We start from the raw sequence: 27,544 nt of genomic DNA, 5'->3' as shown, positions 1-27,544 counted from the left end.
AGTCTATGAGAGATCTCGGGATCTCTTCAGCGCTGCAGGCAGGCAAGGGGGGGGTTCCTCGGGGAAACCTCCACTTGGGCAAGGGAGAGGGACTCCTGGGGGTCACTTCTCCAGTGAAAGTCCGGTCCTTCAGGTCCTGGGGGCTGCGGGTGCAGGGTCTCTCCCAGGCGTCGGGACTTTAGGTTCAAAGAGTCGCGGTCAGGGGAAGCCTCGGGATTCCCTCTGCAGGCGGCGCTGTGGGGGCTCAGGGGGGACAGGTTTTGGTACTCACAGTATCAGAGTAGTCCTGGGGTCCCTCCTGAGGTGTCGGATCTCCACCAGCCGAGTCGGGGTCGCCGGGTGCAGTGTTGCAAGTCTCACGCTTCTTGCGGGGAGCTTGCAGGGTTCTTTAAAGCTGCTGGAAACAAAGTTGCAGCTTTTCTTGGAGCAGGTCCGCTGTCCTCGGGAGTTTCTTGTCTTTTCGAAGCAGGGGCAGTCCTCAGAGGAGGTCGAGGTCGCTGGTCCCTTTGGAAGGCGTCGCTGGAGCAGGATCTTTGGAAGGCAGGAGACAGGCCGGTGAGTTTCTGGAGCCAAGGCAGTTGTCGTCTTCTGGTCTTCCGCTGCAGGGGTTTTCAGCTGGGCAGTCCTTCTTCTTGTAGTTGCAGGAATCTAATTTTCTAGGGTTCAGGGTAGCCCTTAAATACTAAATTTAAGGGCGTGTTTAGGTCTGGGGGGTTAGTAGCCAATGGCTACTAGCCCTGAGGGTGGTTACACCCTCTTTGTGCCTCCTCCCAAGGGGAGGGGGTCACAATCCTAACCCTATTGGGGGAATCCTCCATCTGCAAGATGGAGGATTTCTAAAAGTTAGAGTCACTTCAGCTCAGGACACCTTAGGGGCTGTCCTGACTGGCCAGTGACTCCTCCTTGTTTTTCTCATTATTTTCTCCGGCCTTGCCGCCAAAAGTGGGGCCTGGCCGGAGGGGGCGGGCAACTCCACTAGCTGGAGTGTCCTGCTGGGTTGGCACAAAGGAGGTGAGCCTTTGAGGCTCACCGCCAGGTGTGACAATTCCTGCCTGGGGGAGGTGTTAGCATCTCCACCCAGTGCAGGCTTTGTTACTGGCCTCAGAGTGACAAAGGCACTCTCCCCATGGGGCCAGCAACATGTCTCGGTTTGTGGCAGGCTGCTAAAACTAGTCAGCCTACACAGATAGTCGGTTAAGTTTCAGGGGGCACCTCTAAGGTGCCCTCTGTGGTGTATTTTACAATAAAATGTACACTGGCATCAGTGTGCATTTATTGTGCTGAGAAGTTTGATACCAAACTTCCCAGTTTTCAGTGTAGCCATTATGGTGCTGTGGAGTTCGTGTTTGACAGACTCCCAGACCATATACTCTTATGGCTACCCTGCACTTACAATGTCTAAGGTTTTGTTTAGACACTGTAGGGGTACCATGCTCATGCACTGGTACCCTCACCTATGGTATAGTGCACCCTGCCTTAGGGCTGTAAGGCCTGCTAGAGGGGTGGCTTACCTATACTGCATAGGCAGTGAGAGGCTGGCATGGCACCCTGAGGGGAGTGCCATGTCGACTTACTCGTTTTGTCCTCACTAGCACACACAAGCTGGCAAGCAGTGTGTCTGTGCTGAGTGAGAGGTCTCCAGGGTGGCATAAGACATGCTGCAGCCCTTAGAGGCCTTCCTTGGCATCAGGGCCCTTGGTACTAGAAGTACCAGTTACAAGGGACTTATCTGGATGCCAGGGTCTGCCAATTGTGGATACAAAAGTACAGGTTAGGGAAAGAACACTGGTGCTGGGGCCTGGTTAGCAGGCCTCAGCACACTTTCAATTGTAAACATAGCATCAGCAAAGGCAAAAAGTCAGGGGGCAACCATGCCAAGGAGGCATTTCCTTACATGTATCCACCAGAAAAGGTGTTACCGAAGGTAAGTAACTTGTTCTTCTGATGGATACAACTACATGTGGATTCCTCACTCATTGAATAGAGTCCCAAAGCAGTACCACACTCGGTGGAGGGTGCCTGAATGGTCAAACCAAGAAATCCTGCAGCACCGACTGCAAAATGGACATCCCTCCTCACCTCCGAATCCAAGCAATAATGCTTCGCAAAAGTGTGGAGGGATGACCAAGTTGCGGCTTTGCAGATGTCAACCACAGGAACACCTCTAGCTAGAGCCGAAGAGGCCGACTTAGCTCTGCTGGAATGAGCTCTTATTCCATCAGGGGGTTCCTTCTTTGCAAGAGAGTAACACAGCTTAATGCAAAGAATGACCCACCTGGAGAGTGTTCTCTTGTGGACTGCCTTTCCTTTACTCTTTCCCACGTACCCGATGAAGAGTTGATCTTCCAATCTGAACTCCTTTGTTCTGTCGACGAAGAAGCTCAGTGCTCAGATTGGCGACATCTGTCATGTAGTTGTGGAAGTTGGTCCTTGGTGTTGGTGGTGTCTTTGGAGAGGGAGAGAATGAGGTGTGTGACATCAGTGTAGGATATGAGTTTGAGTCTGTGGGTTTTGACGATGCTGGCCAGAGGTGCCATATAGGTGTTGAAGAGGGTGGGGCTGAGCGAGGATCCTTGGGGAACTCCGTAGATGATTTCCTTGGGAGATGAAGGGGGGAAGATTGACCTTTTCGTTAAATATGGTGCAAGTACATGATTGTGCCTACACAAACAATCAGATAGATTATCCAGGGCTGACAAAGTCACATCCCTGGCCTCAGAGCCCTGCCATACCTCAGGGCCTCTGTACTTGTGACACACTGGGGAGTCACTGCTAAAGGTAGCCTTCACTCCTGCAGTGCCTGGGGCTACACGCCATTCAGCCTTTGTCCCTCACCCTTTCCCCGCTCACACAGAGTTTGAATATATAGAGCTGCCTTGCTGTCTGAAAGGCAGTGCCACATTTACCCACTCGAGGGAGCCATATATTAAACAATTGTGTTAGCACACAAGGAACGATCAGTATATTTATGGACTTAGACTGACAGAAAGCAATACAGATGTTGACTCTAACTAAGTGAATATTAATCATTGCATGTAAAAAAAGCAAAACATGTTTGTCTCTTGTATGCCTTAAATAATGAGTATTTCCATATATATATTATCCCATAATGGAATGGAAGAGAGAGGGAGAGAGAGACTGCCATTGCAATGGTCTCTCCACGCAATTACTTCACAGAGTCAGACTAGCAAAATATTTGGGACAAATGTTATAGTTATGTTTGGATGCAGAGTAGAGCATAGTCACTTCTGGCCTTATGGCCTAGGTCTTGTGCTGTCACTCAGTAAGCTGAAGGTTCGAATCCTAGTATTGCTTGGAAGTGTGTTTGTTTACTAATGTTTTGACTGTTAAACCTTCCTAGTGATGGAACATTCACGTTTCTTTCCAATCACATGCATGGCCTGACTGTCATAGGTATGTCTGGAAGCATCATAGTAAGGAGTCACCTATGGCCTAAAGGTTAAGATCACAGATCCTCACACTGAACATTGAGGGTTGTGCCCGTGTTCGTTTTCCTTTGTTAATTTCTTTTAAACTTCAAAAGTTTAAGGTTCATACTGAAAGATGAGTTCATACTGAAAGGTGATCTCACTTTTAATTGACAAATACATTTATCTTTTCAATTTGTCCAGAAAAATCTCATTTGAAAGACATCAGCCAACAAAGCCTAAAAAACTCTCTATCTCTCCCCCCTCACTCTCTTTCTCTCTTTCAATCAATTTTTCCCACTCACAGATCCACTCGGACTCTTACGCACCCACTCACAGACTCTCCTACACCAACTCATACACCCACTGAAACCCTCAAGCACCCACTCACAGACCCACACAGACACTGATGCACCCACTCACAGACTCACTAAGACACTGACACACCTATTCACCCCCAGACAGACACTCTCACAGCCAATCTCGCACCCAGATATACCCTGTCACACCTATTCTCACACCCAGAGAGACAGGCCGTGGCCAACTCCTGCTGAGCACAGCCAAAGGCATTGTGCAGCATGTGGTTGGGTGGTTGCCTAGAGGCCACACCCTGGGGACAACCCCTGCTGTGCACAGCCAAAAGCTGTGGGTGGCGGTGTTTGTAATAACGTATGGTAATGAAAATTACTCTACATTAAAAAACACGGAAATTCACTGAAGAAACCAAAGGTTACAGGGACGTTATAGTTAGGAAACAGAATTTTAAAAAATAGAAATTCACTTAAAAAAACAAAGGTTACAGGGATGTTACTGTTAGCCTCACAGTTAAACGTACAAAATCATAGAAATTCACCTGTTATAGTTAGAGTTATGTCAAGTAACTATAATTCGTGCCCTGAGGTAATTATAACTCGCGCCCTCGCCATGCACTGCTAATTACCCCACAAATTACGGTACTCATGACATCGTTGATAACACCATTGATAATATCAAAGTAATATTTCCAGTAACATTTTTGATGAAAAACCTGAATGTGCCATGAATATTTTAATATGTTGATATGACTGTAATGCTTAGAACAGCCCCTAGAGGACACAAGAATAAAAATAACATTTGGAATAAACATGGTTATGTAACTATATAGTTAGCCTCTAGGGGACATAACCACACAAAAAGAAAATGGCAATAAATAATGCAGTGTAACCATATATTTAGTCCTTAGAGGGCATAGTGGATTAGATATTTTCAGTGGTAGCAGGCATGTATCAATGATATTACAAACAAGGCCCTTAAAACAAAAGATATTCTCAGCTATAAAACAAAAGTTCTAGCCATGAGAAAGCTTAAACGACACTGAATGTTGGGAGGGGTTATTTTGTGGGCCCTACTAACCTAGGTGCATATTTAAGAACAGTGGTGCTGCAGACAACGCAGCACCAATTTTCGTGCTCCTTTTACTGCCCCGCTACCCCCACCATGTGTGCGCTGTATTTAATATACAGCGCACGGTGGCGCAGGGTAGGGAGCAGTAGCGTCATTTTTTATGATGCTATTGATGTACTCTGCAGGAGTAGCCCCAAAACGTTGGGGCTACTCCTGCAGAGTACATAGGGACCCATTGTAAACAATGGTGTGCCCCTTTTAACCCCTGCTCTGAGCAGGCGTTAAAAGTGCTGGAAAAAAAGGACGCAAGGAAATCTTTTAGATTTCCTTGCACCATTTTTTAGACTCCCGTAACAGGGGAATGCCCCCTTTGCATACATTAGGCCTAGCGCAGGCAAAATGTAGCGCAAAGGGGTACAAAGTGGTGCAATGTATGCATTGCGCCACTTTGTAAATATGGCGTGGGGATTTTGGCCATCTAACAAAAAACATTTGCGTAAACAAAAATGACGCTAATGTGTTGTTAGATGGTGCTAGGGTAGTGGTTCCCAACCTTTTCATTTGTGTGGACCCCAATTTTATCATTACTGGAACCCGGGGACCCCTGCTGAATCATTATTGGAATATGGGGATCCCCCGCCACCCACTGAGTCATTACTAAAATCTGGGGACCCAATCTGTTGATATTATGTAATTTTCTAAGCAGTCGCAGACCCCCTGAGGAGACTTCGCAGACCCCGAGGGGTCCCCGGACCACAGGTTGGGTACCACATGCTGGGGGATCTTAAATATGCCCCCTAGTGGGGGGACCCAGAGATAATGTAGACAGAGAGCGTTTTTAAGGTGGTCCCATTGCCCTAGGACCACCACAGACTGAGTTATGAGCAAAAATGTTTTGTTAAAGTAATGCCCTGAGGTGCATTATGGGACACATTTTTTGTGCTGCGAATACTGTAGTAGGTTGAGTGCAATGCTAAAAAAAACCTCTAGAAAACACCACAATAAAAATAGCATTTGGAAGAAACATGGTCATGTAACCATACAGTCAGCACTTACAGCGAATAAACTTAGAGCATTACACATTTTCAAAGTTTATTGCAGTGATATTATATTCAAGGCCCATAAATTATAACATCTCTCAGCTGTAAAACAAAAGTTCCAGCCATGAAAGAGCTTAAAAAGGTAAGGAATGGTGGTAGGGGTTATTATTTTTGGAGTCCCCACTAACATAGTGTGGGAACCCAGAGTTGAAGTAGACAGAAAGAGCACATTGTGGTCAATGTTTTGAAGATGGTCCCATTTGTCCTAGGACAAGCACAGGCTGAGTTATGAGCAAAAATGTTTTGTAAAAGTAATGCCCCGCAAAGCATCATGGGGTGAGTTTCCACCGAGTCCAGTGAATATTGTAGTATTTTCTGTACTTCTTGGCAGAGAGAGCTGCTTTGCTTTGAGGATTTCGGTTTTACGTAAAACATTTACCAATTTCAAGTGTTTTAAGGGGAAGACCACAAGAAATTACTCCAATTAGGTAAGAGTGAACAATGTGACCAGCGCTCCAATACCGCCGTTCACACTGTTGTGCCTGTTATCATTGTGAGCACATTGGCCGCCATGCAGCATGAAGGGGAGAGACAAAAAAAATAGCTCACCCACGCTGATGTATATCAGCAATCGTGCAATAATCCATGTAACGGAAGTCTATAAGGCATGACAAAAACAGCCTTAAGGCAGGACAAATGTAAAGCATTTACCAATGACATCAAGTGATTTTTGGAAGGCAAGCCTACGAACGAGTGAAAGTGATGGGCATGACATGGACGTGGTTAAAAGCCCACAACAATACTTACAACAGGTGAAAGTGCTTGCGTGTTCAACCTAAAAACTAAGGTTAAAGCTTAATTGTAGTTAGGAAAACTTATTTTGCCTATAGAAAGCAAGTTTAAACTACACAAGCTTTAAAAATTCTAAAGTTACAATTATAACTTTCATTTACAATTTTTCCACCACCTCCAAATTATTATAAGTAGTGGACCTCGTTACACACTCTTTTCACCTTGCTAATCAGACAACGCTAACTATAACTATATATGGGCCTTAGTGTTCTACAGTAAAGTGGAGGAGAATGTTGTAAAGTCTATTGCATAGACTGGATTATTGTAGATTGGAATGGAGTGCAGTAGAGTAGAGTCTATTAGTGCATCGTACAGTATAGTAAAGTGTTATATAGTGTAGTGGCATGGTGTCTCATATAGTCAAGTCAAGTATTATAGCCTGGAGCAGCAAGTTGTACAATGGAATGGCATGTCAAGCAGTAGAGCAGAGTATCATAGACTCTCAAAGAATGGAGTAGAGTGTTTTAGAGTGGAGTAGGGTGAAGATAAGTGCCATAGAGTGAAGTATTTTCAAGTGGAATGTCGTAGAGTACAGTGGAGTAGAGTGGAGTGCTGTGTCATATAGTGGAATGGCTTATCGTAGAAAGAAGTTGGGTGGCTTATCGTTGAATATCACACAGTGCAGTACAGTGGTATAGACTGGATGGACATAGAGTGAACCAGAGTGGAATAGAGGGTAGTACAGTGTTGTAAAATGGAGTTGTATAAAGTGGAGTAGAGTGTTGGGCAGTGTAGCGGTGTAGAGCACATTATAGTACTGTGGTGTAGCGTGGAATAACGTGTAGTGCAGTGGTGTGTCATAGACCTTAGTGCCTTGGAGTGCAGGGAAGTAAAATGTCATAATTTGGAGGATTGTGTTGCACAGTAGAGTTTAGTTAGGTGTCGTACAGCCAGTGGCGGCTGGCAGCTTTAGGAGGGAGAGGGTCGGCGGGGCACACACACACACACACACTCATTCTTTCACACACAGACACGCAATCACGCACATCCATTAACAACACTCATACCATTCAAACATGCATGCACGCCCCAAACATTAATTTTAAAACATCACACACACTCATTCTTTCACACACGCACGCACATCCATTAACAACATTCATACCATTCAAACATGCATGCACGCACCAAACATTCAATTTGAAACATCACACACATACACACACACACACAGACACACTTACCTTCGGCCTCCAGGTCCCAGGAGGGTTGGGACTGCTGCCTTCCCTCATTGGCTGTCCTTGGGTCAGCCAATGAGGGAAGGCAGCAGTCCCAGCCTCATCACAGAGTGGGATGGGGTCAGTGAGACTGCTGACCCCACCCCACTCTGTGACGAAGTGTCACTGATTGACACTCGCCCTGGGCACTTCATGGCTTAAACTGAAGGGCCCAGGGAGAGTGTCAATTGGTGACGCTTTCCTCGTCACCCAGGGGAGGGCCTCGAGGCACCTTTGCTGGGCCGAGGAGGTCACGCCCATAGGAGCTGTGATCTCCTCAGCCCAGCAAAATTCAGCTCAGGCAGCCTGGAGTCTGCGCAAATCGCGCATGTCTGCTCCTGGCTGCCTGACCTGAACATGAAGAGTGTCTGTCAGGCTAACATTTGTTCAGCCTGACAGACACTCTTCATGGGGGGCAAAAGGTGGGGGGGGTGGCCCCTCTGCCCTAAAGGACGGGCCGCCACTGCGCACAGCTTTGGAAGTCATGTAGACTACAGTAGAGTTAGATACAGTCTAGATGAATTTTGTAAAGTGGAGTGGTGTACGGAACAGTGTAGTGTTGTAGAGTATGATGAAGTGGATTGTCATACAGTGTTTTAGAGTACAATGCCATTGAGTGGCGTAGAGTTGAGTGGTGTACATTGGAGTAGTGGAGTACTGTGTCAGAGTAGAATGGAGTAAAGTGAGGTGCAGTGGCATACAAGGAGTTGCGTACAGTGTTGTATAGTGGACTAGTGTATCATAGAGTAGAGTGGAGTAGAGTGTTGTACAGTGGCATACAGTATACTACAGTATACTACAGTGTTGTACAGTGGAGTGAAGGGGTTTAGACAGGGGTGAAGTGTCGGAGAGTGGCATACAGTGTAGTAGACTGTTGCAGAGTGGATTTGCATTGAGTACAGTTGTGTGTGAAACAGTGGAGCTACCTAGAGTGGATTGTTCTTTAGTAGTGTAGCGATCAAATCTAGTACAGTAGAGTCGAGTGGATTGGTGTAACATAGTTTGGAGTAAAGTACAATAGAGTGTATTGGTGTGCCGTAGAGTGGAGTGGAGTGTACTAGCATAGCATAGTTTGTAAACTGTTATAAATTGGAGTAGGTTCTTGTAGAGTGGAGTGCTGTGTTGTATAGAAAAGTGTTGCATAGTGGAATTAAGAATTGCACATTGTAGTGTACAGGCATAGAATGGGGTATAGAGTTGGACAGTGGAGTGTATGGGGATAGAGTGGAGTAGAATGTCATAAAGTGCCGTTAAGGTAAGTAGTAGTTCCCTACCTATTACCACTTCAACTAAGTGGTAATAGAGAAATATATTTATATTTATATATTTTTTAATACATTTACGCTCATGTACTGCTGTAGTTATACAACATTTTGTGAAATGTTCTACTTTTAGTAGGATTGTGCTACATATGAAGCCCAAAGGGAATGAAAACCAATTATTGTTGTTATAAAAATCAAGATGATTCTTTTTTTCCCTAATGCCCAATTATCAGGCCCTCCAAGTAGTAGTTTGTGTAGCTTACTGCCAGGTTACTTTTCCATTTTGTTTCATAGGAGGACATAAGGAAGAGTGTTTTTGTTTGACTTGTTGGGCACAGTTTTATTCTGTGAGCTAGAGAGCATGCAAAGAAAACTTCTGTAGAGTAAGATGTATTTTATTTGTTAGGTATTTGTTTATAGATTTTAGTTAGCATGTGCCAATAGAGGGGTCTTTCAGTTGTTCATGTAGTAAATCTGAATCTTTACATATGCAGCATAGTTATTTTTGGGCTTCCTTGCTACTTAGTAAGATATCACTAAGTTGAAAAGTCTTTAACTTAAGACATACTTACTCTGCTTACCTGTTGTATTCAAACGAATCATCTGTCTACCCTAATATCTAAAGCTGCCAAATTTCAGCAAAATCCAACTGGCCATTTTACGTTACGTGAAGTACAAAAGTCTATATAAAATGCATTGGATTTCAAGCACGTTTTGGGACCGCCCCCTTTTTTCTTTGCACCCTCTTGACCAGCCGCCGCAGAACTTTCAGTACTCCGTGAATGAAACAGGGGCAGCAGGTCAGTAAAGTTTCACAGATATTTGTCAAACGGGTGAAAAGTCATTAAGGGACAAATATCCAAAAAATCAATTTCTGTGGTCACCCTAACTATAACTACAGAGTGCGCACTGCCACTTTGTAACACTATATATATAGTTTCTTTTTTTCTATCGCCTGATGTTTCAGATGAGCCCGCTAGTCTATTCTGTGGTTATGATTATGAATAAAGATCCCCTGAAGGGGAAAAAAGTTACTTGCCTGTAATCCAAGTTCTTCTTCAGTGGAATCTATGTTGAAATCATAAGCAAGCCTTTCTCTTCCCTGCTGGAGTATAAGGCACATGAATTCTCTGATCCCATGTCTCCAGGCAAAAAAAGAACTGGTGCAGCCCACACTAACAGGGCAAAAAGGGGGCCCAGTAGAGCCTGCTTCCTTAAAGGAACAGGGTCAATTTTCCGGCCTCTGTGGACTGCAGTCTATCTAGATTCCCTGCTCTTCTTTTCTTGTACTTTTTCTTCAAAAAAAAGATTTCTGCAAGGGTTTTTCTTCTCACTTTTCTTCTAGTTGTGACTTTTTAACTTAAAATATGGCTTCTTTCTTAGGAAAAAAAAAAAATATTGGCAATTGTTTTGTTTCGAATTTTTGAAAGAAAATGTGGCTTTTTGAGAAGAATAGTATATATTTAAAATTTTACATGATCGTGTGCACGAACCGAAGAAAAGCGTAGTACTTATGATTATAACTGAAGATTCCCTGAAGGAGACCTATGAACCACACCACTGATTATACGGGAAGTAGAAAATATTACAAGGAGCACTGACGCTTTTTACCCTCAATATAGGAGATATTGCTACTTGAAAAGTAGTGGGTACACCAGGTAGTGCCGACCACCCCTACAACGGAACAAGCAGAAGTCTACGGTTTACACAGGAGACATATTTAGTGTTCAGACATCTGTGAAAGCGAAGAAACACCCGGCCCGAGCGCCAATGAGTCTCAGAGTCAAGTCAGAGTGACGCCCTGAGGTGGAGGCTTCCACTGAGCAGAGACATCAAAACATGCTTTCAAGAACGATTGGCAGGACATCGATCAGCAGGGTCAGCACGCCTTTGCTGACCCTGCTTTTCTAATTTTGAAAAAATGCTGTCTATTACTCATCCCGTTCTCCTAATTGGAAGCTTTCCTTTGGACACACAGCACTTTCTGCTAAGTGAACAGTGCCAGCATTCTTTGTCCCAAATGTCTCTGTTTTTCCAGCCTTGTTAGTGGATTACCACAACAGTCGTATAATTCATAACTGCCATTAATTTATTTTGTAGATCCAGACAGTAATGAGCGATACACTAGAAGCTGAATAAACAAACCAGGCCAAGCTGTGAGCATCATCATCCATCTTTTAGTTGCAGATATGGAATGGCAAGCATAGGTTTTCTGAGCAAGACCCAATCGCAGTGGGAGGCACCTGTGCCCCGCGATGTAACACTGAGCCTATTAGCATTGTTACATCCACACCCAACAAGCTCAGCTTTGAAAGATAATCATTCAGTACTTAATTTGTAAATAAAAAGGTGCCGGTTCCCAATGCCCTCCTCTTAAACAGGCGGCTGCTGCGGTTAAATGTCCGAGCACAGAATACTGAGGCAGCGTACTCCGGAAGCCATCTCAGGCCTCTTCAATCCATTTACAGCCACTACCTGCCCCTTCAGCGCACTCTTGCAGCTTTCTCCCATTGTGACGCTTTTTCGTTTTTCTCTTCCTCCGTCTTTCCCATATGTGTCTTTTGCTCGCAGCAAATGCTTGAGGCAGAAGTAAGCGCCGGGCCTCAAAATTAAGTACCGGTGCTCAGCACCGGAAACAACAAGTACAAATTAAGCACTGTGATCATTGCTATGCAAAAACAACATTTTTATTTTCATGCCCTGAATTCACTATATAATCGTTGTCAGACTGTTGGGGCAGCCGAGGGACAAGCATGGTCTACTGGCCACAGCCACGGGGGCTGGGCTGCTTCTCTGATGTCCCGGGGTCAATAATACTGTGTTGTGCAAACTGGCAAAGTACAACTCCAATCGGGCCTGACTGTCAGTGGTAGCGATAGCGAGCAGTCACAGGCTGCTCCGGGGAAGAGGGTGTGGGGGGCCCTTTGGCGCTGCGTTACCTAACAATTCCGCATTCTCCCAGGAGTGGAATAAATGATTGTCCAAGACCATGCTTTACTTTCTAAAACAAATATATGTTAATACAGTTTGAAACTAATTACCACATATGCAGTAGTGGTCAGATGCCTCAACCTGTCAAACCCTGGCTCACCTCGCTCCTAGCCCAAGCGGTTTGCTCTTGTCCCTCTTACAAACTATTAGTGCCGGACTTCTAATCGCAGATTTGTCACATTAGAATATATCTGCAGGCTCCAGTCTGGATATGGAGATTGTTTCAATGCACTCGCCACTAGTGCTCACTGTGCAGTTCCAGGTTAGCTGCATACTACCACGCAAGTGACAGAGCAGAGTCACATATAAGCGCCATCTCTACGCACTGACATGAGTTCTGTTCTTTCCTCACCTTCTAACCCAGAACCAGAGCACCCTTCTGACTTATCAGTTCCAACTGTTTTCAAACTTTTCTACCTTGTGCTATTTAACCATGTTCCCACCTACAGCCACAGAATTCAAATCATGCTGCAACTGCACTAAGCACATCTCCGCCATATAGAGCGACTCACGCTGTGCCTTTGGTGCCTGGGCTGAGGACTTGACTCATACCCACGTGACAAATGTGCCCTAATGCACCAGGAGCTGAAGTTGTATATCACAGGCCTCATATAGATCCCTCTCCCACTCCAAGTTGAGGGCCCGATTCGGGGGCCGTTCCATTACTGCTCTACTTTCTGCTCAGAGTCCTCCAGTAAGTCAGAGTCAAAATCCAAACTCAAGCATAAAAAAGCACAGAGTGACTCAACCCTATTCTGCCACTCTGACTTCAAAGAGAAGGCATCAGGGAGTGAAGCTGTCAGTTGAACTCCATCAAGATCACCGGCCTCGAAGCAGTCCATGGGCATGCCGGCCACGGAGTCAGCTGCTCAATTGATTCCAACAGCCCGAGTCTACCGTGCCGACATTGACCCCTGTGCAGACCGAGGCCTTCAGAGGGGTATGCTGATTATTTTCAGTGTGCTTCGGGCTCCCTCTGACACTCATTTGGCCCCCATGGAACTTCAGGGCAGGTCCCTCCTTGGCACTATCAGCCCCCCTTAGCCCTGTTAATGGGCTCATACTGACTACAGTACAGACATCAACTCTGGCCCCACACCAGTACTCAACGCTGGTGCGATGTCACCAGTGCTGGAGGATGGTCCAGTGCTGACACCCATGTCTGATCCTGAAGTGGCATCATACAGAGCTCGACCGATGAGATTACAACGGTGTAACCTGTTACCATTATCTCTGACTCATCCTGTATGTGTACTGAGTAGCATCTATCAACACAGGCTCAGTTTTATTTTTAGCTCTGACTTTGATCTCATACCAGAGCAGCTTCTACCCACAGGAAATTGATGACGATGACACTGGTGCTCCCCCCTCAGTAGACTGATTATGCTTTATGCCTTGACTTACAGAACTCCAGTGTACTTGAGACGTCCTGGGATATCGGCTTATCACATGGGCCACCAATGGAAGAAAGTGACATCTTTTCAGTTGTGTCTCGGAGGGCAGCTGAGGTGCTAGAGTTACAGCTGCTCCTTATTGAGGATAAAACACATTTTATGAGCGACATTCTACAGGCTAGGCCAACACAATCTGAGCCTTTATTTCTTTTTAATGATATTATCACAGCTACTTGGCTGCCTACTTGATTGAAACCATATTCTTGCCTGTCTTTGTACAGACAAGTGGCCAGGCGTCATAGGCTGGCATCTGATGACCAGGGTTTTCTCACTGAGCACCCCATTTCAGAGAGCCTAATTGTACAGACTTCAACCAGTAAGATGAATCCTAACTCATTTCCAACCACTCCAATAGATAGCAAATCCAAAAGTGTTGATGCCTTTGGCTAATGTATATTTTCTTTCACCAGTCTGGCACTGGAATCCTTAAACACAGTATATCTATTGGGCCAGTGCACACAAATGCCATTTGGTACATGGCCAGTGAGATCTTGCTGGCAATCCTGGAAGATTTTAGGACATTCTAGAATAGACATGCTTGGCAGGACCCTGCCATGTAGGTTACACAAGGAGGTCTGAATACCATGGATTGACTTGGCAGGGCAGTTGGTACTGGTGTTGTCTTTTGTAGATATGAAGGTACGACTGAATGAGGTCTACTGAATTTTCTGGTCTTATACAAGCTTCCTTAATGGACATGCCCTTCAATAGGTCTCACCTCTCTAGAGAGAAAGTGGACACTTATTTAGAATGCTTTGAACACAACAGAACTACTGCACATTCCTTTCGTCTGTGTCTGCTAAACCCTGCTAACGAATTACGCTCCAGTTCTGGAAATGTACTGGCTATTCTAAAGGGCTGGTGTATGGGTAGAGGCAGCCTTCTGTTGCAATGTGCGGACCAGCAGTGGCAACAGCCGTCAAACTCCTGCCCTGCTCTGACATCCAAACTGCTTCAGTTTTCCCTTAGATATGCATGCCAGCGGGAGGCAGAATACAGCACTTTCTCCTGGGTTGGCGATCCATTATGTCCAACAGAGAGGACTTGCAAATTCTTCAACTTGTTCAAAAAAGCTGTGCTGTGCCTTTTCTCTCCTTCCCCCCTCACCCAGTATTCCTCCCATTCCAGAATGGATTTCACAAGTGCATCTGTCCGTCCTCCTACAGGAGGTACTCTTGCTGCTCTCAAAGGGTGCCATTGAGATGGTGCTGGACTAAGAATAGATAGGGGTTGTTACTATAGCTATTTCCTCATCCTGGAAAAGAACAAGGATTTCAGTTCTATTCTGGACCTTGGACTCCTGAATGCCTTGCTAAGGAAGGACATATCAAAATTACTCACATTTCAGGGCACAAGGTTTCACATTCCTCTTGGCAAGTAGGCTAAGGTCGGACCACAATCTTCTCAGGCCAAGCAGCACACAGGAAGGATACTGCCTTGTTGAATGTAGTGGTGTAGGTAGACCACTATTGCTGTTTTGCAGTGTAGGTAGACCTCAATTGCTGCTCAGGTCAGTCATGATTGTCATCTTGATCATAACAGCGCAGGTCAGCCGGAATAGTTTTTTTGCTCACAGAGGCACATGTCAATTGTAAATTTGGGCTTCCACCCTGGAACTGTGAATAAGCAAGTCCGCTACTAAGTGGCAATTGGGGCATGCTGTCCTCCATGCTCTTCCACTGGTGGAACCCACCAGCACCAGGGTCTTGCTTCACCAGGCTCCTCCCAGGCAGTCATTACTCCTTCAGGGGTGGCACGCTCCTTCCTTCCCTCACTCAGTCAGCAGATTGCCGTGTAGGTGGTTCAAATTAGAAGTACAGCTTCTTCCAGCAAGGGCAAGACTCGTGATGTCTCCTCACCTCTGGGAGTCTGGCTGTCAAGTAGACACCAGCTGTGGTTGGACAGCAGTCCTCTGAGCACTCTGTGAGCACTTCCTTCCTACGTCATAAAGAACTTGAAAATGGAGCAACAAATGGGTCAGTGGTTCCCTCTTTTATTCAGTTAAAGAGACAAGAGAAGTGGATTCACTGTTTGCAGTTTCAGAGCCAGTTTAAGGTGACCCTCCTTTCAAGTCTTCTCCCTAGGTTGCTCTTCAGACACAGCCTTTATGTAAAGTGATGCTCCCTCCTCACAGAAGGGTAGTCTCTGGCCTGGAGCCCCCCCTCTACAGAGACAAAAACTGATGTGTGCTTTCTGTATGTGCCTGCCATCACCCATCCAGAAAAGTGACCAAAAGAAAGACAAAATGCTGCTTGAACAACTGAAACTGCAATCTCACGCTTCACTCCATTTTCAGGCATGTCACCAATACACTACCACCGTGTAGGAAAATAACCTCACCTTTATCTTGTGCACAAGGGCAGTGCAGCCACATCCAAAAAGTACCCAAAAGGTCTCTGTTAAGCAGGCATGTAAAATGAAGGCCATTGTAATACATACACTTGGTATGTTGGTGCTAGGATCTAGGTTAGGGCACAGAGCAGAAATTTGCAAGATTGGACAAGTAGGCCTCCTGTCCAGTGACACAGGAAAAAGGGTCTTGTCACAACTATGGATTATAAAACACAGTATACTGCCACTATCACTATGTACTAAACCCATAACAGGGACAGCAGTCCACTGTCACTGCAGGAAAGGCATGCGTAATGCATCTTTCCTGGTCAGAGGACAGGTCCAGGGCCTCATTCATGACTCGAGACAGGCATAGGACTAGGCGCATATACTCGATTAGTGTGATATTAGAGCCAAAAATCGAAAACCAGGATGTTAGATCCACACAGTTGGACACTCAGGGCAGAGGAACACAACTGAACATCATGCAGGTGACATTTTCACCTCAACTGTCACCCAGAAATACATTTAGAAAATAGATTGCTTGAGGTTACTGTAGAAAGAAAAAAACACCTAAACCCCATTCTCTCTCCCAATCTTCCCTCCTTCCCTCTTTCCCTCTGTCTTACTTTTCTTTTTCCTTACTTCTAGTTTGAAGTAAGCAGGTTTATCTGAAAGTCATAATCTTAGAACCTCCCATCAGTAGAGGAAGAGTGCACTAGGAGAAACGGAATCAGAAACTCGTGAATCGACTCGTTATGCACATTGGACCTGAAAGGATTGTATCCATTTTATCCATATGTAAATGTGTGTTACAAATTCACTAAACATCCTCTAAAAGCATTTTTTCATTTGTAAGCGCTTAGAAATTATTGGCTTGTATAACTGAAGTATCTTCCTCTTGTTCTTGATGAAGTAGAAACCAAGGGCCATATGTAGCAAAGGTTTTTACCCATTCTGTGTCCATGGGAAAAAGTGTTCGTACATATGGCCCCAAGTTTCTAGCTGGGTTTGATGTTGCTCTGTGTTCCACCGGCAAAGACATCAGAGAGCCCCATTTATGTGCCTATTTGTTAGCCAAATAGAAGAAAAAGACCTTGACTTTAGCACGTAAATACAAAACATTTGTTTTAAACTCTAAGGTTCTTTAGGACGAAAATAGCTGTCTAGACTTACTTTCATCCCAGTTATGATTTCATTACCTCCTCGTGAGTTTCTTCATAGCAATCATAATGATTGAAGTGCCTCTTCCCTAAAGATAGCCCTCTTGCACATCGGTTCGATTTCAACCCTAGTCCTACTACTATTGTCGACTTTCCCATAAGACCCCTCCCGCCTGCAGACACAACCTCCTTGTTTCTGTCTGATTGGTAATATTTATGTTTTAAGTTATTCGGGCATTGTATTGGGGGTTACAGCACAGGTAAGGGAGGTGTAGCATTCCAGGAAAAAACCCAGCTAGAGGAGGACCGTTTTTTTGGCAGAGTACACTACACCTCAGACAGATGCTTTACTCGTTCCTGATGTCATCTAAAGTGTGATGCTAAAATAATGGAACGATCTGGTCTAATTTCTGAGATTTCTTATGAAAATATATAAATTCAACATCCTTCTTGGCATTGGAGGAATACTAACTTTCAGATGTGGTGGACAGAAAGGTTAAACCTGCTTGTAAAAGGGGATACTCCGTGGCAAATTTTGCTCTGAGGGTTATGACATATGCCACATATGTGGTGACAGGTGACACAGGAGTACAAGACACTAATCCCGGCATCAGAGGAACTATGATCCCATCTTCACTGGTGGCTAAAAGAGTCAAACCTAAAAAGGGAAATATTTTTTCCAATCTCGAAGCGCTCTGGTAGTAACATCAAATGCAAGTTCGGGCGGAGTGAACAACTCTCGAAGGGTTGGAAGAGAAAGAGTGAATAGCCTGTAGCAGAACTATCTCATACATCAATTTGGAAGTTATTGATGGCTGTGTGTCGTGCTGTTTAGAGGTTTGCTCCTCATGTCGATAGTTCCACCTTATTGATCAAGACCGACAGTCAGATAGTGAAGTCCTATTTGAAAAGGTAAGTAGAATGAGCAACAGGGTCTTGGCCAGAATTACCACAAAGACCTTTTCATTTGCAGAAAATCACCTGTTAACTCTGAGGGCAACATATATCGGGTGGGGTGAAGAACATTCAAGCAGACAGACTACCATATACCAACATCAATTTCATTTCAACAAAATCCTCATTCATTTCAGGTGATACTGGAAATCTTTGGAATGCCATGGTCTGTTTTTTGGCATCTATGAACAGTGTTTTTTTCTGCCGCTCTTTTGAGCAGAAACCTGGTGCCAGATGTTTGGGAAGTAGATCTGATGTTGACCAAATGGCCATAAGGAACGCGTTTTGTATTTCCACAAACACTTCACCTTCCAAAGGTCCGGTAAAAGATTAAGAGGGAGAAGGGGGAGGTAATACTTTCATCGTCTGTGCTTTCCACTGATCAACCACTTGGCAAAATGGCAGTTTCTTCAATCAATCAATCAATCATTACATTTATAAAGCGCACTATGTACCCGTCAGGGTTTCGAGGCGCTGGGGGGGGGGGTGAGCTGTTAGCGGTCGAAAAGCCAGGTCTTGAGGAGTCTCCTGAAGGTGAGGAGGTCCTGGGTCTGGCGTAGTGAGGTGGGGAGAGAGTTCCAGGTCTTGGCGGCGAGGAAGGAGAAGGATCTGCCGCCGGAGGTCTTGCGCTGGATCCTGGGGACGATGGCGAGGGCGAGATTGGCAGAGCGGAGTTGACGAGTGGGGGCGTAAAAGTTGAGTCTGGAGTTGAGGTAGGTAGGTCCGGTGTTGTGTAGAGCCTTGTGAGCGTGGGTGAGGAGTTTAAAGGTGATCCTCTTGTCCACGGGGAGCCAGTGGAGGTCCTTCAGGTGAGGGGAGATGTGACATCGGCGGGGTATGTCGAGGATCAGGCGGGCAGATGCATTTTGGATACGCTGGAGTCGTTTGATGTCTTTTGTTGGGATGCCTGTGTAGAGTGCGTTGCCGTAGTCAAGTCTGCTACTGACGAGGGCTTGGGTCACCGTCTTTCTGGTTCCTGTTGGGATCCACTTGAAAATTCTGCGGAGCATTCGAAGGGTGTTGAAGCAGGAAGAGGAGACGGCGCTGACCTGTTTGGACATGGTGAGGGCGGAGTCCAGGATGAAGCCGAGGTTTCTTGCATGGCTGGCTGGGGTGGGTGGGGGACCGAAGTCGGTGGGCCACCAGGAGTCGTTCCAGGCCGAAGGGGTGCGCCCGAGGATGAGGACTTCCGTCTTGTCGGAGTTGAGCTTCAGACGGCTGTCGTTCATCCAGTCGGCGATGGCTTTTAGTCCCTCGTGGAGGTTGGTTTTGGCGGTGAGTGGGTCTTTGGTCAGGGAGAGGACGAGCTGGGTGTCGTCGGCGTAGGAGATGATGCTGAGGTGATGTTGGCGGGCCAGTTTAGCGAGGGGGGCCATGTAGACATTGAACAACGTAGGGCTGAGGGAGGAGCCTTGGGGGACGCCGCAGATGAGGTTGGTGGCTTTGGAGCGGAAAGGGGAGAGTCGTACTCTCTGGGTTCTGTCGGAGAGGAAGGATGAGATCCAGTTGAGGGTTTTATCTTGGATGCCGGCTTCATGGAGGCGGGTCAGTAGGGTGCGGTGGCAGACTGTGTCAAAAGCGGCAGATAGGTCGAGGAGGATGAGGGCCGAGGTTTCGCTGTTGTCCATTTGAGTTCTGATGTCATCTGTGGCGGCGAGGAGTGCAGTCTCGGTGCTGTGGTTTCGTCTGAAACCGGATTGAGAGGGGTCTAGGATGGAGTTGTCTTCGAGGAAGAGGGCGAGCTGTGTGTTGACGATCTTCTCGATGACTTTTGCTGGAAAAGGGAGGAGAGAGATCGGTCGGAAGTTTTTGAGGTCGTTGGGGTCAGCCTTGGGTTTCTTGAGAAGGGGTTGGATTTCTGCGTGTTTCCAGCTGTCTGGGAAGGTGGCGGAGTCGAAGGAGAGGTTGATGATCTTGCAGAGTTTGGGGGCGATGATGGCGTTGGCTTTGTTGAACACGTGATGTGGGCATGGGTCCGTGGGGGAGCCTGAGTGGATGGTGTTCATGGTTGTCATTGTTTCGGTGTTGTCCACGTGGGTCCAGGCGGTGAGGCGGCAGGCGTCTGTGGAGATGTCAGGGGTGGGGTCTGGCGGCGGAGTGGTGTTGAAGCTGTCGTGGATGGTTGTGATTTTCTGGTGGAAGAAGGTGGAGAGGTCGTCGCAGAGTTTCTGGGAGGGCGGGATGTCGTTGGAGTTGGCGTTGGGGTTTGAGAGTTCCTTTACGATGCCGAAGAGTTCTTTGCAGTCGTGGGCGTTGTTGTTGATGCGTTCAGTGAAGTGGGCGCGTTTGGCGACTCGGATCCGTTGGTGGTGTTCACGGTTGGCGTCTTTGAGGGAGGCGAGGTTGTCGGGTGTGCGCTCTAAGATCCACTTCTTCTTGAGCTTCTGGCAGCGGCTTTTGGAGGCGGTCAGTTCGTCTGTGAACCAGGCTGGTTTTTTCTTTCCTTGGTTGGCGGTGGGTTTCTTGAGTGGGGCTAAGGTGTTGGCGCAGTCGAGGATCCATTGATGGAGGTTGATGGCGGCAGTGCTCGGGTCGGTTGAGTCGGGTGGTGGGTTTTTGACGAGGGTGCTGGTTAGTTGGTCTTGGGTGATTTTTCCCCAGCGGCGGTGAGGAGGTAGGGGGATGCGGTGGTGTTCGGTGATTTTCGTATAGGAAAAGTGGACGCAGTGATGGTCGGTCCAGTGGAGTTGGGAGGTGTGGCTGAAAGAGATGTGGTTGCTTGAGGTGAAGAGGGGGTCAAGAGTGTGTCCGGCGATGTGGGTGGGAGTGTTGACCAGTTGACGGAGTCCGAGGTTGAGGAGGTTGGAGGTCAGTGATGCTGTGTTGACGTCGTTGTTATTTTCCAGATGGTAGTTTAGATCTCCCAGGAGGATGTAGTCTGGGGAAGCGAGGGCGTGGGTGCTCGCGAGGTTGGCGATGGTGTCGCTGAAGGGGGCTCTTGGTCCTGGAGGGCGGTATATGAGGGTTCCTCTGAGGGTCGTGTTGGGGTCCGTGTGGATCTGGAAGTGGAGGTGTTCGGCTGTCTTGAGGGTGTCGTCCGTGTGGGTGTGGATTTTGAGGGTAGATTTGTGGGCGATGGCTATTCCGCCGCCGATTCCGTTGGTTCGATCTCTTCTGGTGATTTTGTATCCCTCCGGTATGGCGATTGCGATGTCCGGGGCCGAGGAGTCGTTCCACCAGGTTTCGGTCAGGAAGGCCACGTCAGGGGCGGTGGTGTCGAGTAAGTCCCAGAGTTCGATGGCGTGTTTTCGTGCAGAGCGTGTGTTGATGAGGATGCAGTTCAGGTGGTTGGTGTTGGAAGTTCTTGTTGTTGGCTTCGCCGTTCTGTCGCAGGAGAAGTTGCAGGTGCGGCAGGAGAAGGGTCCTTTTGTGTGCTTCGGGGTTGCAAGGAAGCACTCTGCGGAGGGGCCGGGGTTGAGTGCGCGGAGTTCGTTGGTTGAGTAGCGGACGCGGGGGCTGCGGGGGGTGCGGGGACCAGGGGGGGGGTGGCGCTGGGCGCGGTCCAGGCGCAGACGGGCGCAGACGGGCTTGCCTCTGGCACGCCAGCGGCGCGGACGCGCAGCGCCAGCCATTAAGAAGGGAGGGGGGAGGGAGGAGCAGCTGGGAGGCGGGAGGGAGCGGCGAATGGGGGCGCGAGGGGGGCGGGGCCGCAGGGAGGCAGCGGCAGGGATTGGAGAGCAGGGGGAGCGCACAAGGGGCAAAAGGCACAAAAAACGAGCGAAATTAAAGGCAGTCACAATATGAAAACACACAGTATGAAATACAGTAATGGCACAGTACACGATCGGGGAAACAGCAATCAGAGGGGCACAACGGGGGCAGAAGCGCCGGAGGCGAGGCGCAGAAAAATGAGAAAAACAACTTACAGGACGGCGGAAAGCGGCACACGGGTCAAGTGAAGCAAGTCAGAGCCCACTAGACCCCAGGGATGAGGCGCAGGAGGATGCCTGCGGGTGGAGGAGGGCCTCGAACACGCAAACAGCAGCGTGGTCGGGGGACAGAGGCAGGAGGCAGCAGGTTGGTGCTGCGGTCGTGGGGGCGAGCTCAGGACCTGAAACAGGTCAGAGGTCGCTCACTCGCGACGCGCAGCGCCAGCCATTAAGAAGGGAGGGGGGAGGGAGGAACAGCTGGGAGGCGGGAGGCGGGAGGCGGGAGGGAGCGGCGAATGGGGGCGCGAGGGGGGCGGGGCCGCAGGGAGGCAGCGGCAGGGATCGGAGAGCAGGGGGAGCGCACAAGGGGCAAAAGGCACAAAAAACTAGCGAAATTAAAGGCAGTCACAATATGAAAACACACAGTATGAAATACAGTAATGGCACAGTACACGATCGGGGAAACAGCAATCAGAGGGGCACAACGGGGGCAGAAGCGCCGGAGGCGAGGCGCAGAAAAATGAGAAAAACAACTTACAGGACGGCGGAAAGCGGCACACGGGTCAAGTGAAGCTAGTCAGAGCCCACTAGACCCCAGGGATGAGGCGCAGGAGGATGCCTGCGGGTGGAGGAGGGCCTCGAACACGCAAACAGCAGCGTGGTCGGGGGACAGAGGCAGGAGGCAGCAGGTTGGTGCTGCGGTCGTGGGGGGCGAGCTCAGGACCTGAAACAGGTCAGAGGTCGCTCACTCGCGACGCGCAGCGCCAGCCATTAAGAAGGGAGGGGGGAGGGAGGAGCAGCTGGGAGGTGGGAGGGAGCGGCGAATGGGGGCGCGAGGGGGGCGGGGCCGCAGGGAGGCAGCGGCAGGGATCGGAGAGCAGGGGGAGCGCACAAGGGGCAAAAGGCACAAAAAACGAGCGAAATTAAAGGCAGTCACAATATGAAAACACACAGTATGAAATACAGTAATGGCACAGTACACGATCGGGGAAACAGCAATCAGAGGGGCACAACGGGGGCAGAAGCGCCGGAGGCGAGGCGCAGAAAAATGAGAAAAACAACTTACAGGACGGCGGAAAGCGGCACACGGGTCAAATGAAGCTAGTCAGAGCCCACTAGACCCCAGGGATGAGGCGCAGGAGGATGCCTGCGGGTGGAGGAGGGCCTCGAACACGCAAACAGCAGCGTGGTCGGGGGACAGAGGCAGGAGGCAGCAGGTTGGTGCTGCGGTCGTGGGGGGCGAGCTCAGGACCTGAAACAGGTCAGAGGTCGCTCACTCGCAACGCGCAGCGCCAGCCATTAAGAAGGGAGGGGGGAGGGAGGAGCAGCTTCATTTCCCTTTACATCCTCCACACCCTTCAGTTTCCAGCCTTGACTCTGATACAACTGAAATTGCTGCATCTCACAGAATGGAAATTGAACTGCTAGCTCACCAGTAGGTAGGTTGCTATAAGGAAGTTGCAATTAACATTTAGGCTTGTAGGAACCTGTCAACACACACGACTTATTCACAGCATTTTGAGATTTAGTGCTGTGATAAGGGTTTTGAAGCAAAGTTATGTGACCATTTTCCATTACTGGACTTTTAAGGGATTTTTTTTATTCGGGTTACCCCCCTCTACTTCGTCTGTCCAATGGGTGGCAATTAAAGGCTTCAAAGAGGCAACTGGGGATATTTCCAAGGCCATTCCGCTAGTAATCAAAAGTTATTGTGCTTCTGGGTCTACATGAGAAACCGTTTGAATCCTTGGATACAGCAGATATTTCTTCATCCTATGTTAAAACCTAAGGTCAAAAACTATTTTCCTTTTTCAAGGGAAGTTGTGCTACCAGTACTTGAGATCTGTAGGAGCTGGCCTGGTGTGTGGTGGGTACCTAAGTGTAGGAAAGTACCATCTTGCCTGGCATGTTACCCCCATATTTCACTGTATATATGTTGTTTTAGTCTATGTGTCACTGGCCAGGCAGGGCCCCTGTGCTCATAAGTATGTGCCCTGTATGTGTTCCCTGTGTGATGCCTAACTGTCTCACTGAGGCTCTGCTAACCAGAACCTCAGTGGTTATGCTCTCTCTGCTTTCCAAATTTGTCACTAACAGGCTAGTGACTAAATTTACCAATTCACATTGGCATACTGGTACACCCATATAATTCCCTAGTATATGGTACTGAGGTACCCAGGGTATTGGGGTTCCAGGAGATCCCTATGGGCTGCAGCATTTCTTTTGCCACCCATAGGGAGCTCTGACAATTCTTACACAGGCCTGCCAGTGCAGCCTGGGTGAAATAACGTCCACGTTATTTCATAGCCATTTTACACTGCACTTAAGTAACTTATAAGTCACCTATATGTCTAACCTTCACCTGGTGAAGGTTGGGTTCAAAGTTACTTAGTGTGTGGGCACCCTGGCACTAGCCAAGGTGCCCCCACATCGTTCAGGGTAAATTCCCCGGACTTTGTGAGTGCGGGGACACCATTACACACGTGCACTATACATAGGTCACTACCTATGTGTAGCGTCACAATGGTAACTCTGAACATGGCCATGTAACATGTCTAAGATCATGGAATTGTCACCCCAATACCATTCTGGTATTGGGGGTGACAATTCCATGATCCCCCGGGTCTCTAGCATAGTAACCGGGTACTGCCAAACTGCCTTTCTGGGTCTACACTGCAGCTGCTGCCAACCCCTCAGACAGGTCTCTGCCTTCCTGGGGTCCAGGCATCCCTGGCCCAGGAAGGCAGAACAAAGGACTTCCTCTGATAGAGGGTGTAACACCCTCTCCCTTTGGAAATAGGTGTGAGGGCTGGGGAGGAGTAGCCTCCCCCAGCCTCTGGAAATGCTTTGATGGGCACAGATGGTGCCCATCTCTGCATAAGCCAGTCTACACCGGTTCAGGGATCCCCCAGCCCTGCTCTGGCGCGAAACTGGAGAAAGGAAAGGGGAGTGACCACTCCCCTGACCTGCACCTCACAGGGGAGGTGCCCAGAGCTCCTCCAGTGTGTCCCAGACCTCTGCCATCTTGGAAACAGAGGTGTTGGGGGCACACTGGACTGCTCTGAGTGGCCAGTGCCAGCAGGTGACATCAGAGGCTCCTTCTGATAGGCTCTTACCTCTCTTGGTAGCCAATCCTCCTTCCTTGGTAGCCAAACCTCCTTTTCTGGCTATTTAGGGTCTCTGCTTTGGGGAATTCTTCAGATAACGAATGCAAGAGCTCACCAGAATTCCTCTGCATCTCCCTCTTCACCTTCTACCAAAGGATCGACCGGTGACTGCTCAGGACGCCTGCAAAACCGCAACAAAGTAGCAAGACGACTACTAGCAACATTGTAGCACCTCATCCTGCCGGCTTTCTCTACTGTTTCCAGGTGGTACATGCTCTGGGGGTAGCCTGCCTTCACCCTGCACCAGAAGCTCTGAAGAAATCTCCCCTGGGTCGACGGAATCTTCCCCCTGCTAAAGCAGGCATCAAAAGACTGCATCACTGGTCCTCTGGGTCCCCTCTCCGCCTGACGAGCCTGGTCCCTGGAACTCAACAACTCTGTCCAAGGGACTCCCACAGTCCAGTGACTCTCCAGTCCAAGTTTGGTGGAGGTAAGTCCTTGCCCCTCCACGATGGACTGCATTGCTGGGTACCGCGTGATTTGCAGCTGCTCCGGCTCCTGTGCACTCTTCCAGGATTTCCTTCATGCACAGCCAAGCCTGGGTCCCCGGCACTACGTCCTGCAGTGCACAACCTTCTGAGTTGTCCTCCGGCGTCGTGGGACTCCCTTTTGTGACTTCGGGTGGACTCCGGTTCACTTTTCTTCTAAGTGCCTGTTCAGGTACTTTTGCGGGTGCTGCTTGCTTCTGTGAGGGCTCCCTGAGTTGCTGGGTGCCCCCTGTGTCTCCTCCTCCAAGTGGCGATATCCTGGTCCCTCCTGGGCCACAGCAGCACCCAAAAACCTGTACAGCGACCCTTGCAGCTAGCAAGGCTTGTTTACGGTCTTTCTGCGTGGGAACACCTCTGCAAGCTTCATTGCGACGTGGGACTTCCATCCTCCAAAGGAGAAGTTCCTAGTCCTCTTCTTTCTTGCAGAATTCCAAGCTTCTTCCAACCCATGGCAGCTTCCTTGGACCCTCAGCTGGCATTTCCTGGGCTCCTGCCCACTCGCGACACTGTCACGACTATTGGACTTGGTCCCCTTGTCTTACAGGTACTCAGGTCTGGAAATCCACTGTTGTTGCATTGCTGGTGTTTGTTCTTCTTGCAGAATCCCCCAATCACGACTTCTGTGCTCTCTGGGGGTAGTAGGTGCACTTTACACCTACCTTTCAGGGTCTTGGGGTGGGCTATTTTTCTAACCCTCACTGTTTTCTTACAGTCCCAGCGACCCTATACAAGCTCACATAGGTTTGGGGTCCATTCGTGGTTCGCATTCCACTTTTGGAGTATATGGTTTGTGTCACCCCTATACCTATGTGCTCCTATTGCAGTCTATTGTAATTCTATACTGTTTGCATTACTTTTCTTGCTATTACTTACCTAATTTTGATTTGTCTACATATATCTTGTGTATATAACTTATCCTCATACTGAGGGTACTCACTGAGATACTTTTGGCATATTGTCCTAAAAATAAAGTACCTTTATTTTTAGTAACTCTGTGTATTGTGTTTTCTTATGATATTGTGCATATGACACCAGTGGTATAGTAGGAGCTTTACATGTCTCCTAGTTCAGCCTAAGCTGCTTTGCCATAGCTACCTTCTATCAGCCTAAGCTGCTAGAAACACCTCTTCTACACTAATAAGGGATAACTGGACCTGGCACAACGTGCAAGTACCTCTAGTACCCACTACAAGCCAGGCCAGCCTCCTACACTAAGGTACTTACACCTTATACCAGATCCAGTTATCCCCTATTAGTAAGGTGTAGTCAGTGTCTAGGAAGCCAGGCTCTCTAGAGGTAGCTATGGATGAGCAGCCAAGGCTCATCTAGGAGACATGCAGAGCTCATGCATTGCCACTGTAGTCACACGGCACTCACACACGTGAAAGAAAACACTCACGGGGTTATTCTAACTTTGGAGGAGGTGTTAATCCGTCCCAAAAGTGACGGAAAAGTGACGGATTTACCACCAGCCGTATTACGAGTCCATTATATCCTATGGAACTCGTAATACGGCTGGTGGTATATCCGTCACTTTACCGTCACTTTTGGGACGGATTAACACTCCTCCAAAGTTAGAATAACCCCCTCAGTGTTACAAAAATAAAGGTACTTTATTTTAGTGACACAATTACCAAAAAGTACTAGAGAGGCAAACCTCCGGTGGGAGGTAAGGAACACACTAGATATGTACACTAGTAATCAGAACTAGGCATATAAATTGTTAGAAAACAGTGCAAAATAGCAATAGACAGTAGTGACCCTAGGGGGAGCCTAAACGATATACTTAAAAAAATGGAATGCACATGCAGGACCCCCACCTAGGTAAGTGGAGTGTGTAGAGGTGAGCGGGGGAACTAGGAAACCCCAAAGGTAAGTACCACAGTGCCCCCCCAGGGACAAAGAAGAAAGAAGAAAGTTACTGGATTTTCCCCAAACCACCCAA

General features: G+C 48.0%; 1 protein-coding gene across 2 annotated transcripts in view; it reads left to right on the top strand.

Moving 5' to 3' along the window:
* SPEG (striated muscle enriched protein kinase) overlaps window positions 1-27,544 on the top strand; it is a 1,321,813-nt gene that overhangs the window by 195,831 nt on the left and 1,098,438 nt on the right. The gene's annotated exons all lie outside the window — the stretch shown is intronic.

This window comes from Pleurodeles waltl, chromosome 3_2 (assembly GCF_031143425.1).
Source record: "Pleurodeles waltl isolate 20211129_DDA chromosome 3_2, aPleWal1.hap1.20221129, whole genome shotgun sequence".
Taxonomy (NCBI): Eukaryota; Metazoa; Chordata; class Amphibia; order Caudata; family Salamandridae; genus Pleurodeles; species Pleurodeles waltl.
This window is presented reverse-complemented; position numbering and strand designations above follow the sequence as displayed.